The sequence below is a fragment of the Gobio gobio genome, assembly GCF_949357685.1.
Source record: "Gobio gobio genome assembly, chromosome: 21".
NCBI lineage: Eukaryota > Metazoa > Chordata > Actinopteri > Cypriniformes > Gobionidae > Gobio > Gobio gobio.
Window position 1 is genome coordinate 2156740 of NC_137117.1, and position 18717 is coordinate 2175456.

Genomic DNA, 18717 nt, shown 5'->3' on the forward strand with positions numbered 1-18717 from the left:
GTGTGTGTGTGTGTGTGTGTGTGTGTGTGTGTTGTGTGTGTGTGTGTGTGTGTGTGTGTGTGTGTGTGTGTGTGTGTGTGTGTGTGTGTGTGTGTGTGTGTGTGTGTGTGTGTGTGTGTGTGTGTGTGGTGTGTGTGTGTGTGTGTGTGTGTGTGTGTGTGTGTGTGGGCATGTTTTTGTGAAATATCAGGACACAAATGTGTATAATGACATGGGTATTACAAAAAGAGGGTGAAATATGAGGACGTTCCCCATGTCCTCACTTTTCAAAATGCTTATAAATCACAGAATGAGGTTTTTTTCACAGAAAGTAAACTGCACAGTCTCCTGTGATGGGTTAGGGGCAGTGTGTGTGTGTGTGTGTGTGTGTGTGTGTGTGTGATGGGTAGGTTTATGGGCAGTGTGTGTGTGTGTGTGTGTGTGTGTGTGTGTGTGATGGGTAGGTTTATGGGCAGTGTGTGTGTGTGTGTGTGTGTGTGTGTGTGTGATGGGTAGGTTTATGGGCAGTGTGTGTGTGTGTGTGTGTGTGTGTGTGTGTGTGTGATGGGTAGGTTTAGGGGCAGGGGCAGTGAGAGTGTGTGTGTGTGTGTGGTGTGTGTGTGTGTGTGATGGGTAGGTTTAGGGGCAGTGTAAGGGGATAGAAAATACGGTTTGTACAGTATAAAAACCATTACGCCTATGGAATGTCCTCACATTTCACAAAAACAAACGTGTGTGTGTGTGTGTGTGTGTGTGTGTGTGTGTGTGTGTGTGTGTGTGTGTGTGTGTGTGTGTGTGTGTGTGTGTGTGTGTGTGTGTGTGTGTGTGTGTGTGTGTGTGTGTGTGTGTGTGTGTGTGTGTGTGTGTGTGTGAATGAGTGTGTGTGTGATTTATGAGGACACAAATTTGTATAATGACACAGGTATTACGACGTAAACATGAAATATGAGGACATATGTAGGTGTGTGACGTCAGGCTGTGCGGACCGGCGGCGAGTGTTTATAGTTGTGGTGTGTGTGTGTGTGTGTGTGTGTGTGTGTGTGTGTGTCTCTCGGGTCTTCATTAGTGGATGTGATGATGATGATGATGATGATGATGATGATGATGGTGATGATGTAGTTACTAATCTACTGGTTGACCTAAAGAGAGGCTGTGAAGGTCGAGCCCATTTCCAATATTCAGAAGAAAAGAATCATCTTGACCTTTGATCTCAAGGCGTCACACACACACACACACACACACACACACACACACACACACACACACACACACACACTCAGAGTTAAAGTTCTGTGTGAGACTCTTCAGACGCGCTTCTGTTCACCTGCTCAGAGTGAAACTCATCTATAATCCATTCTCAACGTTCACAGTCTCTTATTATTATTATTATTATTATTTTCCATAATCAGATGCTGAGACTGACTGGATTAAAATAGCATCACAGTCAAAGGCCAGAAAAGATCAAAACTCTTAAAATCTAACATCACTAAAATACTATTAATAGCAGTATCAGTCTTTGTGTACACATCTGTCACTGACAGTAAAGAATATTGTTTTTGTACAAAATAATTGTTTTATTTCAAATGATTTACAGTTTCTTACAATCACTTAGTTACTATTTTCAGAACCTTGATGCCATTTTTCACAACTCTAGACACAAAACGGTTATCACTTGTAACACAGGCTATCTAATGTTCAAAACATTACACTGTGCATTCACATCTTTAAAGAAATCTTGCACTTGCACAATCATTGGTTCAAAAAACAAATTTACTGTGAAATACCATTGAAACATAACTATAGATCACCCACACAGAAGCAACTGATAGTTTCACTGTGTTATTGTTCGTACAATCTTTAAATATTGTAGAACAAAATAAGTGATACAGGTTTGATTATGGTACTACATGTACAGTAAATCTCTGTAAAAGTACTGCAGTAGTGGAGAGAATACTACAGACACAGTGGAATCATTGAACAACGTTTTTAATATATTGATGCAAAACTACAGTACAATCACAACAATTTGACCCGTTTTGATTTTTAAGTTGTCAGAAATATCAGTTAACCTATGTTTTTTTTCTTTAAATTTTGTGACTTTTTCTCATTTAGGGTCATGAACATGCATGCAAAGTTTCAACACGCTGATGTGTTTTGACATATACACACACATTTACCGTTACGTTCGTGATGTTCACGGGTCAATTTGACCCGCATATTTTCATTCTAACCTATGAAGCTAAAAAAAAAAATAGCTTTTCCCCATTTTTTCAATACAGAAATATTTTGTGTATGCCACAAATGGTAAAAATTAGCTATAATTTCTTTTTTCAATCTATCTGAAATACTATCTAATAGAGATGCTCCGATCAGCATTTTTGGGGCCGATCACCGATTACCGATCATCAAGATCATGATCTGCCGATTGCCGATCACTGCCGATCACAGAATGGCAGGAGAATGGCAAACTTTTATCTATAATCTCGCAGAGTTTGCATCATTTGTAGAAATGAAACTAACTCTAACTGAGTCAAGATCTTGAAGAACCAACAAGTGTTTATTTTAGAAAATGAGAACTTAAGGCTACTTAGGCCATCTTTCCCAAATAAATGTATATATTAAATGTATATAATTATCTCACTTAAATATTTGATCATGCAGTGCACTTTTGTTTTAAAAAACTATTTTTCAGGTAGGTCTAACATTAGTATTAAGATAAGAAATACCAAAGACATTTAATAAGAAATCAAATGTAAATTAATATTGGTCTTCCCTGAATAAATTAAATTAGTTTAATCCTTACACTTAAGGTTGCAAAAGTTAGTCATTCAAGAGCAGTGAGTGTCATAAAGGTTCAACACAAGACAAAGAGAAACTCAGAGACAGCAGCAGTTTATTCGACAGCTGTCACTTTAAGAGCGAACAAGGAGACGGTTACATGCAGTTGCACAAACGTTCACTCGCGAGTCACGACGGGGTTTACGTGCACACTCGTCAAGATGGTCATTTAGTACATACATTTGTGTGTATCTGACCATTTCAACGCAATTTGTACTCGCAAGCTTTTTGTGAGATGGCCTGTGTGTGTGTGTGTGTGTGTGTGTGTGTGTGTGTGTGTGTGTGTGTGTGTGTGTGTGTGTGTGTGTGTGTGTGACCGTGACTCTCCAGACCGTGCGCGCGCGTGCTGAGTTAACGTTTTTTTTTTAACACTGGCAAGACTTAAAAATAAATGCAAATGATAAACTTTAGTGACAATGCGACACTGCCTCGATTGTGCAAAGTGGCAAATCCTGTGTCAACTGAGCACCTCGATTTTAGTGCAGATGCGATGCGCTGATGTGAAGCCATTTGAGCATTTGCAAAGGGAGAGAGAGAGCGCGCGCTCACGCGGTGATTTCACCTGCGCTGTTTGTGAACTTACATCCCACAGAAAGTTTTCAAATGACTGCGTAAGTTATTTAATTTAGAAATATGAATTGTACCTCACCTTCAGCATTATAATTATTTTACCCGCGCTGGAAAGAGAATGAGACGGTGTCGCTGCATATCATGCCCTCTCACGGCAGGTGCGGGTTTTGTCGTCAGCTGCGATCGGTTCATGAGATCGGCCTTTTTGGAGACCGCCGATCATCCATCCCAAAGCGATTATCGACCGATCGAGATCGGTTGCCGATCGATCGGAGCACCCCTACTATCTAACCTACATTGTTTTTCTTGAAATTGTGTGACCTTTTCTCATTTAGGGTCATTAACATGCATGCAAAGTTTCAACATGATAATTCGTTGTGAAATGTGCATATCGAAATGTTATACACTCTTGCTGTTTGTGGGTCAATTTGACCCGTATAGGACAGATATTCAACAGTACAGTACAGACACAAAATACAAAACACTGTGTGCATCTCAGAGCTCTTCAACTATTAACAACTTCATGAAGCAGTGTTTTGAAATCGGCCATCACTGTATAAGTCGTAAAAGTAAAGTTTAAAACAAGTTATAGAAGTTTATGAACATGAAAATATATAACATATATATTTTTATATAAAATATACATTTTAAAAACATGTTAAATTCTAAAACCTCAAGAATATCTGAACAAATTCTGTACCAAATTTTAGGTTGATATCTCAAAAAAAAAAAAAAAAAAGTTTTTGTGCGCAGTGCCAACGTTTTCCACTAGATGACATGTAGACTCTTGGATTTCCATATATGGTTTGAGTGATCTGAACATTATATTTGCATACTTTTCAAAATATCTATGAAGTAGACATCCTATTGAGAAGTAGTTTGGGCAGTAATGTTAATATTTGATTTGAATTCAATCTCTAAAATGCATATAAAAAAAAAATATGGAAAGAGTCAAAACGTGCGTTATAGTTTGGTACCGCATCACAAATGACGAATCTATCGCTATTTATCTGTCATCTCTTTTGAAAATCAGTCACCAAATATGAAGTGAATTAGAGTCTGTAAGCTTTAAAATGCTATAGAGTTGGTCAAGATTACTTTAGGTTTAGACTAAGATAGTATTGTTCTAAATGTATAAAGGCAAGTGTCCTAAGGGCCAATCTTAAAAATAAAAATGGTTAAAAGTATTTTTATAAATCGTAAATTCAGATATTTATTCTTTGTAATGTGTGAAAAGTATTGATATTAAAAGTGAATTGTTTGTACCTGATTGTATGTGTTTTTTCATAGTGTGATTTTTGGGGAATTGTATGGAGTCCAATAAGGGTCAATTTGAAACTGAACTCACCTGAACACACTCAGTCCTCATTTGCTTCACTCGGTCTGCATTTCTTTCGAAAGGCACATGATATAGTTGTTTTATAGATACCTGGTGCCTTTTCAGTGTGCGTGCAATAGTCGGCAAACTTATGGATCCCACATTGTTGAACATGTCTTCGTTGTCCAAGATATGCTGGCGAATTTCTGTATCATTTCTGGCCCGAACCAAATCGACCACAGCCTGCTCCTGTTGGTCAGTTCGGATTTTGCCTCTGCCTCCACTATTTAGCCTGGTCTCAATTCTACAGGGAAAATTAGAGTAAGAAGACACTTGGTCACATCACCTATTCTGTGATACACGCTGGTATGCAGTCATTTGACAATTGAGAGTAGGATAATGTTTAGTGCATGCTGATAACTTACCGGTTCTCAAACGAGGCCCACGACCATCCATCATCCATCCATCCATCCATCCATCCATCCATCCATCCATCCATCCATCCATCCATCCATCCATCCATCTTGACCTCCATTGTGACCTGGATCACCTGCTGGCTCCATGTTACATATCACTACGCTCTTGCCATTGGATCCCAATCAACTCTTTATATTCTCATTCCACAAAGTGCACTCAATCATTAGTAAAGAGTTGGCAGAATTGGACAAGCAATTACAAGGGCCTGAATACAGTGCAGTGCTGTCAATACTGTAAATAGTCTGAAAAGGTGTAACAGTATTTGGGACCATAGACACAGTGTCTGATGAAGCATTATGATACAGTAAAATATTACTGTAGGCTACATCCATGGGTATTGTAGTCTAATTGGTTCATGCTTCAGTGACAAGGAATCTCGTTATCTTGAAACTTTCACGATTGAACAAACATTGAATTACTGTAAACATGGAAGATTGTTTGTCTGTTTCCATACAACTATGCATTAAGAGTAATGCAACAGTTCCTTATCATTTTGAGCAGTTGTATCAATTGATAGTTAGATCATTGTAAGGAAATGAATAGACACTCATTTGAAATGTAATGTGTGAATTGCCTTTTGAAATAGTAGTAATTTGATGTTAAGTTGTGTCATATTGAACAAGTGATTTTTGTTGAATGAACAAATGATCTAAGTTTTATGTGTATTGTATCCAAGCAATTGAGAAAAGGGTTAGAGTTTTGAAAAATGTGCATTTTGATCATTGGTTGTGAGTTTTGTGTCTAGAGTTGTGAAAAATCGCATCAAGGTTCTGAAAATAGTAACTAAGTGATTGTAAAAAAACTGTAAAATCTAACATCACTAAAATACTATTAATAGCAGTATCAGTCTTTGTGTACACATCTGTCACTGACAGTAAAGAATATTGTTTTTGTACAAAATAATTGTTTTATTTCAAATGATTGAATCAATCTGTCCATCATTCATCGTCTGCATCTGATCATAATCTGTGTTCTTCATATTTCCACCAGGTGGCGTGAGTGATCTGATCTGATCTGTGGAATATATGGCATTAACCAACATAAACCAGTGCTTTCAATGTGTGTGTGTGTAAAATAATAATGATCATAAATGTTTCTTGAGCATTAGAGTGATTAGTGAAGGATCATGTCAACACTGGAGTAATGATGATAAATTCAGCTTTGATCACAGGAATAAATCACACTTTACTATATATTCACATAGAAAACAGCTGATTTACATTATAATAATATTTCACTATTTTAATTTGTTTTACTATATTTGACAAACATAGGTTTTAAAAAAATATACAATACATTTATATATATTTTAATTCACTGAAATTAATTATATTATATTATATTATATTATATTATATTATATTATATTATATTATATTATATTATATTATATTATATTATATTATATTATATTATATTATTATATTATATTATATTATATTATATTATATTAATTATATTATATTATATTATATTAATTATATTATATTAATTATATTATATTATATTATATTATATTATATTATATTATATTATATTATATTATATTATATTATATTATATTATATTAATTATATTATATTATATTAATTATATTATATTATATTATATTATATTTATTATATTATATTATATTATATTATATTATATTAAATATATTATATTATATTTATTACATTACATTTACATTATATTATTCACATAAATTACATTTTGAAATATATATTATATATATTTTAATTTACAAATCGAAATTCACTGACATGTAAAATCAATATAAAACCTATAAATTATATTATTGTATTATATTATATTATATTACATTAATCATATTTTATCAATTATATTGTATTATATTATATTACATGAATCATATTATATTATAATAATTATATTATATTATTCACATAAATTACATTTTAAAATATATTTTAATTTACAAATCGAAATATTTTATTATATTATATGAATCATATATTAATTATATTATATTTTTATATTATATTTTTATATTATATTATATTATATTATATTATATTATATTATATTATATTATATTAATTATATTATATTATATTATATTATATTATATTATATTATATTATATTATATTATATTATATTAATTATATTATATTATATTATATTATATTATATTATATTATATTATATTATATTATATTATATTATATTATATTATATTAATTATATTATATTATATTAATTATATTATATTAATTATATTATATTAATTATATTATATTAATTATATATATTATATTATATTAATTATATTATATTATATTAAATATATTATATTATATTTATTACATTACATTTACATTATATTATTCACATAAATTACATTTTGAAATATATATTATATATATTTTAATTTACAAATCGAAATTCACTGACATGTAAAATCAATATAAAACCTATAAATTATATTATTGTATTATATTATATTATATTACATTAATCATATTTTATCAATTATATTGTATTATATTATATTACATTAATCATATTATATTATAATAATAATATTATATTATTCACATAAATTACATTTTAAAATATATTTTAATTTACAAATCGAAATATTTTATTATATTATATGAATCATATATTATATTATATTATATTATATTATATTATATTATATTATATTATATTATATTATATTATATTATATTATATTATATTATATTAATTATATTATATTATATTATATTATATTATATTATATCATATTATATTATATTATATTATATATATTATATTATATTAAATATATTATATTATATTTATTACATTACATTTACATTACATTATATTATTCACATAAATTACATTTTAAAATATATTTTAATTTACAAATCGAAATATTTTATTATATTATATGAATCATATATTAATTATATTATATTATATTATATTATATTAATTATATTATATTGTATTATATTATATTATATTATATTATATTATATTATATTATATTATATTATATTATATTATATTATATTAATTATATTATATTATATTATATTATATTATATTATATTATATTATATTATATTATATTATATTATATTATATTATATTAATCATATTATATTATATTATATATATTATATTATATTAAATATATTATATTATATTTATTACATTACATTTACATTACATTATATTATTCACATAAATTACATTTTAAAATATATTTTAATTTACAAATCGAAATATTTTATTATATTATATGAATCATATATTAATTATATTATATTATATTATATTAATTATATTATATTGTATTATATTATATTATATTATATTATATTATATTATATTATATTATATTATATTATATTATATTAATTATATTATATTATATTATATTATATTATATTATATTATATTATATTATATTATATTATATTATATTATATTATATTATATTATATTATATTATATTATATTATATTATATTATATTATATTAATTAGGGCCCAAGCCCAAAGGGCGCAGAGCCCTATTGTTCTTCCTCAGATTATTCTTTGTTTTTTTTTTTTTTTTTTTTTTTTTTCGACTTCTCGGGTACTTTTGGGGCACTTAACATGCTCGAAAACTCTTGAAACTTCGCACGGGCGTCGGAACGCGCGGCCATCAGAGCCGGGCTGAAGCTGGTACCCGGGCGTGGCAGGGGGGCTCGACAGCGCCCCCTAAAGTGGGGTCTGAAAACTTGGTCCATATATCAAACACACTTGCACGTACATGTATGAAACTCGGTACACATATAGATCTCATCAGGCCGAACAACTTTCGTGCTCTAAGTTATGCGTCAGCCCTACAGGAAGTGAGCTATTATGGGTTGTTCGGAAAACGCATGCTCTGGAATTTAATATACTCCTCCGAGGCCATTGTTTCGATCATTGCCAAACTCGGTCAGCATGAAGAGAACATATCCAGGATGCTAAATTGCGAGCGGATTTTTGATATCTCAAATGGTTTGGCCGTGGCGAAGCAACGAATTTATGGCGAGAAAAGGGAAACAGGAAGTGTGTTATAACTTGTGCAAACATTGACTGGTTTGGATGAAACTTCAGCTGTGTGTTTGTTGTAAGAAGCCGATCACATGGATATGACTTTTGTGAGTCAAAGTTATAGCGCCACCAACTGGCAGCAGGAAGTGTGTCACTTTCAAAAATGCTTTGAATCACCATCTTATTTTCACCAGATTTATTTCAAACTTCATCAGTATAATGTGAAAACATGACAGATAGAGACGTATGAAATGGATTCCTGAAATTTCAAATACTGTTGCCATGGCAACGTGTCAAAGTTTAATAATCTTTTGGCTGTTCTGAGGCTCTTAGCATGCTTGAAATTGCTTGAAACTGCTTGAAACTCAACACACACATCAGAGATGTCAGTCAGTACACATGGACAAAGCCTCAGAAACGGGCGGGGATGAGGGGCTCTCTAGCGCCACCTTTTGACAAAAGTGGGGGGGTTAGTTTTATCTTCAGTCACCAAACTCGGTACATATATTGTTCTCTTCGAGCCGGACAACTTTCTAATTTACAGTCCTTAGCTCCGACCAACAGGAAGTCAGATATTTTGGTTTGAAGGTGAATATTTATGTAATTCAGGGTCTGAGTTTTTACGTTCTCCTCGTAGGCGATTTATTGAATCTCCACCAAACTCGGTCAACATGAAACAAAGATACGGAAGATGCTAAAATGCGAACGAATATTGGATATCTCAAACGGTGTTGCCATGGCGAGGGATTAAATAAGGACAAAAAAAGGGGAACAGAAATTGTCTCATATCTTGTAAAATAATATTTTGATTTCAATTAAATTAAGATTGTATGTTTGGTAATTGAACTTAGATTAATTTAAAATGACTGTACTATTTTTCAGATGAATATATATATATTTTATAAATATTTATTTGTATAATGTATTGTGCCCGTGTGTGCTGCCCTTCCCTCAATGAACACAAGATGGCAGCAGTGTCTTAGTTTTGAAGCAGGATAAAAAAAAAACTTGTTTCTCTCTCTCTCTCTCTCTCTCTTTCTGTGTGTGTGTGTGTGTGTGTGTGTGTGTGTGTGTGTGTGTGCTTCTGTGATTTCTGAGGACATACATTTGTAGACATTTCATGTGTCCCCGTACATATATTGTTCTCTTCGAGCCGGACAACTTTCTAATTTAACTAATCTAATTTAACTAATTTAAAACTTTCTCATTTTAAATAAAAACGTCATGTGCTGTGTTTGCCAAGATCACGTATGATGCATATGCAGGGTATATGCAGGAATCCTGAAGTAAATTTTAATACCTTTTTAAGACTTTTTTAAGACCTTCTCAAAATATTTAAAGACCTCATCGGCGATGAGAACTACTGTTGAGCAATAAAATAAAAATATATAATCATAAGCTATAACAAAAATATATATTAAATTAGGTGAGTGGATAGTTAAAAAAAATTGCAATTACAAAAAGTAATTCTTGAAAAAACATCTCTGGAGTAATTATCTTATCACCTGACAGCCGTGATTTCATGTATTCATTCAGACAGAACTCTTTTTTTAAAACAGAGGAGTGTGAGTGTGTTTTCTATACATGTGCTTTAAGGTCATGTGCTGTGTTTGCAAAGATCACTTTTGACACATTTGTCTTTAAATTCATTATTTACTGGCATAGTTCAAATTTATTTTAAAACAAAATTCACATTGTTTTCTACAAGTGTCTGTTTATAAGTGTCTTTTTTTCACAGAAAGTTTTAGTTTGAACGTGAATATTTGTATAATTCAGGGTCTGAGTTTTTACGTTCTCCTCGTAGGCGATTTATTCAATCTCCACCAAACTCGGTCAACGTGAAACGGAAGCTTAACGCATTAAAAATATTTAACGCAAATAACGCAGCGTCCGTTTTTATATCCATTTTTGCTTAGCGTTACATGATCACGCTCCTATTCATGTAAATGCTTCCAAGCGCGACAAGACACAAGAGAGCGTGCTGTATGCCAGTGTCCTGTCTGTGTGTGTGTGTGTGTGTGTGTGTGTGTGTGTGTGTGTGTGTGTGTGTGTGTGTCAGTGTCCTGTCTGTGTGTGTGTGTGTGTGTGTGTGTGTGTGTGTCAGTGTCCTGTGTGTGTGTGTGTGTGTGTGTGTGTGTGTCAGTGTCCTGTCTGTGTGTGTGTGTGTGTGTGTGTGTATGTGTGTGTGTGTGTGTGTGTGTGTGTGTGTGTGTGTGTGTGTGTGTGTGTGTGTGTGTGTGTGTGCCAGTGTCCTGTCTGTGTGTGTGTCAGTGTCCTGTCTGTGTGTGTGTGGGCATGTTTTTGTGAAATATCAGGACACAAATGTGTATAATGACATGGGTATGACATAGGTATTACAAAAAGAGGGTGAAATATGAGGACGTTCCCCATGTCCTCACTTTTCAAAATGCTAATAAATCATACAGAACAAGTTTTTTTTCACAGAAAGTGAACTGCACAGTCTCCTGTGAGGGCTAGGTTTAGGGGCAGGGGCAGTGTAAGGGGATAGAAAATACGGTTTGTACGGTATAAAAACCATTACGCCTATGGAATGTCCTCACATTTCACGAAAACAAACATGTGTGTGTGTGTGTGTGTGTGTGTGTGTGTGTGTGTGTGTGTGTGTGTGTATGTCAGTGTCCTGTCTGTGTGGATGCGTCTCATGTCAGCTAATCAAGGGACACTGACACACACACACACACATTCGACGCATAGATAGACACGCGTTAGTTTCCTGCTCACATCGAGTTCTCTTTTGCTTTTGAACAACCAATAACACAGAGGATTTTGAGTATTCTCATATTAGAGTCTTAAATTAGTTAAATAACGTCTTAAATGAACTTAAAGAGTTGTGAGGAAATGAGATGCGCGGGACAGCGCGTGAGACCCGCGGCTGTTCTTAAAGTGACAGGAGCACTGATGATGCCTGTCATTAATGTTCATCAAAGAACAACGGGAACAGAGCAAATTGTAGCTTTAATGATGATTCTTCTATATATGATTTATTATTTATGCAGTTAAGGAAGGTTTGATAACTATTACATTTCTGTATAACAGGTAAGGCCATGGGTAAATATAACATTTATTATTTTGGGTTTATGTAAAGATTGTTTTAAGTTCACTTAAATTAAAAGTTGTTTTTTAAAGCCTAATAAATGTTGAAATTGGGAGCTTTCAGTTATACTGTAATGTAACGTCATTAATGTTTCATAGAGACTTTAGTATCAGTGATACTGGCCTTCATTCATAAAAAATGACAACACAACACATATTTACAATATGCTGTCTTTAAATTGTTTCTAAATTAATTTGGAGAGTAACTGAAATTATTACAATATCAAAATATTAAAAACTTAAAATATTAAAAACTTGCGATTAATCGCGATTAATTACAGAAAAAAATGTGATTAATTAATTAATTTTTTTGTTAACGATGCCCAGCACTAATATATATATTATAAATATTTCTTTGAATAATCTATTGTGCCTGTGTGTGCTGCCCTTCTCTCAATGAACAAAAGATGGCAGCATTGTGTTAGTTTTGAAACAGGATATAAAAAACATTCCATGTCTTTCTTTCTGCCACTCTCTCTTAGGCTTTCACAAATAACTATCACTTGAAATAAAAACGTCATGTGCTGTGTTTGCCAAGATCACATATGATGCAGATGTCTTTTAATGAATAATTTACTGATATAATTTAAATGTATTAAAAGTAAATTTCACATGGTTTTCTAAAAGTGACTGTTTATAATAAACTTCCATAAAATGTAGACACGTATCTTACTCTTACCTGACACTGATATTAAAATCATCTTTGCATTTTACTGTGATTTGGCTCAATTTATAAATTTTTTTATAAAAAAAAATTTATTGGACCACCCATATTGAAATGAAAGCACGCTTTATGGTGCATAAGATTGGTGCACAAACGGTAGCTAAGGTAGGTCAAAAACACATGAAGAGAAGTGTTAGGATAATACAACATCAGCATTTGAATGGTATTGTGAACTCATTCCAATTTGACCTTTGACATCATCTGACATGAAATTAATTTAAATTTAATTGATCTCATAGATGTGGCTGTTGTGGTTTGTGGTCATAGCAGCACCAACTGCTGCAGTTAATGTGGTGAATTCAGATGACTTTGACATAGTCCTTTTAGTTTTTCCAATTTTAAATGCCTATTGCCTGCTGTGCACAGTTAAGCTGATGCCACCGGCGTGGCGGTGCCACCGGCTTGGGCCCGTCATCGCTGCTCGCAGCTTTAATTATTATTATTATTTTTCTTATCGACTATTCGGGCACTTTTGGGGCCCTTACCATGCTCGAAAACTCTTGAAACTTTGCAGATACATCGGAATCTGCGGCCATCAGAGCCGGGCTGAAGCTGGTACCCGGGCGTGGTAGGGGAGCTCAACAGCGCCCCCTACAAAATAATTGGTCCATATATCAAACACACTTGCACGTACATGTATGAAACTCGGTACACATATAGATCTCATCAGGCTGAACAACTTTCGTGCTCTAAGTTATGCGTCAGCCCAACAGGAAGTGAGCTATTATGGGTTGTTCGGAAAACGCATGCTCTGGAATTTAATATACTCCTCCGAGGCCATTGTTTCGATCGGCACCAAACTCGGTCAGCATTAAGACAAGATATCCAGGATGCTAAATTGCGAGCGGATTTTTGATATCTCAATCGGTTTGGCCGTGGCGAAGCAACGAATTTATGGCGAGAAAAGGGAAACAGGAAGAGTGTTATAACTTGTGCAAACATTGACTGATTTGGATGAAACTTCAGCTGTGTGTTTGTTGTAGGAAGCCGATCGCAAGGATATGATGTTTGTGAGTCAAAGTTATAGCGCCACCAACTGGCAGCAGGAAGTGTCACTTTTTTAAAAAAATGCTTTAAATCACTGTCTTATTTTGACCCGATTGACTTCAAACTTCATCAGTATAATGTGAAAACATGGCAGATATAGACATATGAATGGATTTCTGAAATTTCCAATACTGTTGCCATGGCAACGTGTCAAAGTTTAATAATGTCTTTGGCTGTTTTTGAGACTCTTAGCATGCTTGAAATTGCATGAAACTTAACACACACATCAGAGATGTTAGTCAGTACACATGGGCAAAGCCTCAGAAACGGGTGGGGATGAGGGGCTCTATAGCGCCACCTTTTGACAAAAGTGAAGGGCTTCGTTTCATCTACAATCACCAAACTCAGTATATATATTGACCTCATCGAGCCGGACAACTTTCTAATTTACAGTCATTAGCTCCGACCAACAGGAAGTCAGATATTTTGGTTTGAACGTGAATATTGGTATAATTCAGGCTCTGAGTTTTTACGTTCTCCTCGTAGGCGATTTATTCAATCTCCACCAAACTCGGTCAACATGAAACAAAGATACGGAAGATGCTAAAATGCGAACGGATTTTGGATATCTCAAACGGTGTTGCCATGCCGAGGGATTAAATAAGGACAAAAAAGGGGAATGTGTGCTGCCCTTCCCTCAATGAACACACGATGGCAGCATTGTCTTAGTTTTGAAGCAGGATAAAAAAAAAACCTTGTTTCTCTCTCTCTCTCTCTCTCTCTCTCTCTCTCTCTCTCTGTGTGTGTGCGTGTGTGTGTGTGTGTGCTTCTGTGATTTCTGAGGACATACATTTGTAGACATTTCATGTGTCCCCGTACATATATTGTTCTCTTCGAGCTGGACAACTTTCTAATTTAACTAATCTAATTTAACTAATTTAAAACGTTCTAATTTTAAATAAAAACGTCATGTGCTGTGTTTGCCAAGATCACGTATGATGCATATGCAGGGTATATGCAGGAATCCTGAAGTAAATTTTAATACCTTGTTAAGACTTTTTTAAGACCTTCTCAAAATATTTAAAGACCTCATCGGCGATGAGAACTACTGTTGAGCAATAAAATAAAAATATATAATCATAAGCTAAAACAAAAATATATATTAAATTAGGTGAGTGGATAGTTAAAAAAAATTGCAATTACAAAAAGTAATTCTTGAAAAAACATCTCTGGACTAATTTTATAAAATCTAAAAATGTTAATGAAAAGGTACAAATTACTTTGTGTTCTTATTAAATACATTTATAAAAAAACAATTTATATTTAATTTATATATGAATGTAAATAATTATATGGGCCTACACAAATAATATAACATTTCAAGATTTATAGTTTATTGTAAACGTAATGTGCAGCTCTGTAAAGGGACAACAAATATATGATAGATACGTGAGAACAAGATTTTTTTTAATCATCTTTAAGTGCACAAAACTATGAAAATATATGAAAGCGCGGCACAATGTGCTTATGCGCATCCCGGGTGCAGAATGATGCGCTTAAAGCAACATGGAGTCAGAGGGCGCAGTGCAGCGCGAGTGCACATTAAAAAGTTCACGGCATAAAGAGACGATGAGCGTTGAGCGCACAAATCCTAGTCTACTATGTATATCGGTCCAAAAGGTCACTGATTATTCGTTTCTTCACAGTTTTAAATTCCGGTTATTGTGCGTGTGATGCCTTGTGTTGTCACCCGGGTAGGGAGCACAACATCGTTCAGAAACCGCTAGATAAACTCCAGGAAGATAAATTATTTTATCTACATATCAAGTATTATAACGGGAATATATCATCTTGGAGTGAGCTTTACCGAGACGCTGACTGACTGTAACCAAACACGACGCGCAGTTTGAATGCTGAACGGAGAATGATGGACAGCTACAGCGGAGGAAAGACATTCAGCTATGGAATGGCTTTAGATGACTTTGTACTAGCAAATCATAAAATAATAATAATGATTGCTGAAAGATCATGTGACAATATATATTTCTGATGATTATTTAATTACCACGACATGCCTAATCTGAGCAAGGGACTGCCTGTCTTGAGTTTTGTCGACAGACAGAGGTGGCACGAAATTTGACGGATGCGGCCGCTATGCAGGAAAAACCATAGAAAAACCTTGCGGCCATTGTTTAAACTCATCCTTCTCCAACCAGGAGTCCGCAAATTTACATTTCCCCATTTCGGAGTCTGTTTCGCAATGTGTGGAGGGCGACACATCACCTAACCGCGCATTTCGCAAAATATGTGACGTCACCTGTAGACGGTGTGCGCGCCCCGAGCTGATCTCACTGACCGAGCAAACCGTTTTTTTTTTTATATAGTTATGGGGATGAAAATAAATATATTCATGAATACTTTTTGGAGTCAAACTCTTTTGACAAAGCTTGAACAAAATGTAATACCTCATAAAATCATGATTAAGACTTTTAAATAACTTTTAAGGGCCTTAATTTTCCAAAAATGAATTTATCAACTTTTAATACTTTTCAAGACCCCGCGGACACCCTGATATGCATATGAAGAGAAGTGTTACAATAATACAACATCAGCATTTGAATGGTATTGTGAACTCATTCCAATTTGACCTTTGACATCATCTGACATGAAATTAATTTAAATTTATTTGATCTCATAGATGTGGCTCTTGTGGTCATAGCAGCACCAACTGCTGCAGTTAATGTGGTGAATTCAGATGAATTTGACATAGTCCTTTTATGTTTTCCCATTTTAAATGCCTATTGCCTGCAGTGCACAGTTAAGCTGATGCCACCGGCTTGAGCCCGTCATCGCTGCTCGCAGCTTTAATTATCTTATTGTTTTTTTAAAAGCATTTATCGTACTAATGTGATTCTCTCCTCTGATGCTAATTTCCACCACGCCCACTTTGCGCTACCGGTCTCCTGATTGGTGAATATCCCATAAAGGGCGTGTCTGTGACTAACGTCAATCATTGGAATCGGCTCCAATGACGCCAGTGTGGAACTGTTGCTGTTGTCGCGGGTGGGCTGACATACATCGGCGCGTCTGAGGATGAGTGAGTGATTTCAGCGCGTCCTGGTCTCCGGAGCGCGTAAGTACACGGATGGTTTTCTCCTTCACTCCGCGTTATCCCCGCGCCGCGGTGTGTCGTGCGTGATTCGACTGCAGCACTTTTGACAGGCTGTTGTGCTGCGGCGCGTGAGAGTGTTGTGGCATTCCGTGTGGGTGAAGCGCGCGGGCTGTGCGGTTCAGCTCCGTGTGTTTGTATGTGCGTGTGACTCCCACGCAGCGCGGGATGGATCGGCTCTCACTGCGACGGCGAAACCTCAGAAACACGCAGAGCTGGACGCGAGACGCGAGACGCGTTGACGCGCGTGACTCTGGCAACGCTTGCATGATCGGTGCATTAGTCACATATGAACATATCAGTCTAATGTCACATTTACACTCTCAAATCACTGTTGCACTGGCGTTTGACCACAAAACGCGGCGTTTTTTCAATTATTGCTACTTAAATACTCCTAAAACACTCACAACTTAAGTGGATTTGTTTACTACAGCACACTCTTAATATTAAAGCTGCTTTTTTGGCATCCATGAGGATCTATAGACTCTTTCCATTCCACAAAAGGTTCGTAATATTGGACAAAAGGTTCTTTAGATTATTAAAATGTAAAATTCTGTAAAAGAAAAAATTCTTCTATGGCATAAACACTTTTTTTTAATGTCTTGCAGTGGAGATTTTTGTACACAAATCTAAAATCATGTACACTGAAATAAATAACGTGTAGGATTTACTTAAAACACATTTTTACGTAGATTTACCTGTTATTATCAAGTAAAATCTTGAACTTAACATTCATGAAGTAATTAAGTACTTATTTATATTTAATTTCTCGTATAGAATTAAGTAAAATCTACTTAAGTACTTTTAACAAAAATTAACTTGAACTCAAATAATATAACATTACATAAAATCATGTACACTGAAATAAATAACGTGTAGGATTTACTTAAAACACATTTTTACGTAGATTTACCTGTTATTATCAAGTAAAATCTACTTACTATTGAACTTAACATTCATGAAGTAATTAAGTACTTAATTATATTTAATTTCACGTATAGAATTAAGTTAAATCTACTTAAGTACTTTTAACCAAAATTAACTTTAACTCAAATAATATAACATTACATTGAATTAAAGCTGCTTTTTTGGCATCCATGAGGATCTATAGACTCTTTCCATTCCACAAAAGGTTCTTAATATTGGACAAAAGGTTCTTTAGATTATTAAAATGTAAAATTCTGTTAAAGAAAAATTTCTTCTATGGCATAAACACTTTTTTTTAATGTCTTGCAGTGGAGATTTTTGTACACAAACATTTCCACAAAATCTAAAATCATGTACACTGAAATAAATAATGTGTAGGATTTACTTAAAACACATTTTTACGTAGATTTATCTGTTATTATCGAGTAAAATCTTGAACTTAACATTCATGAAGTAATTAAGTACTTATTTATATTTAATTTCTCGTATAGAATTAAGTAAAATCTACTTAAGTACTTTTAACAAAAATTAACTTGAACTCAAATAATATAACTACATAAAATCATGTA

The 18717-nt window shown here is 33.6% G+C and overlaps 1 protein-coding gene across 1 annotated transcript in view; it reads left to right on the forward strand.

Annotated features, from left to right (window-relative positions):
- Window positions 1-17064: 17064 nt before the first annotated feature.
- Window positions 17065-18717, forward strand: part of LOC307117999 (cyclin-dependent kinase-like 5) — a gene marked incomplete at its 3' end in the record, with an annotated part of 114491 nt that continues 112838 nt past the window's right edge. The window contains exon 1 of the mRNA XM_079803292.1: window positions 17065-17185. The remainder of the gene's footprint in view (window positions 17186-18717) is intronic.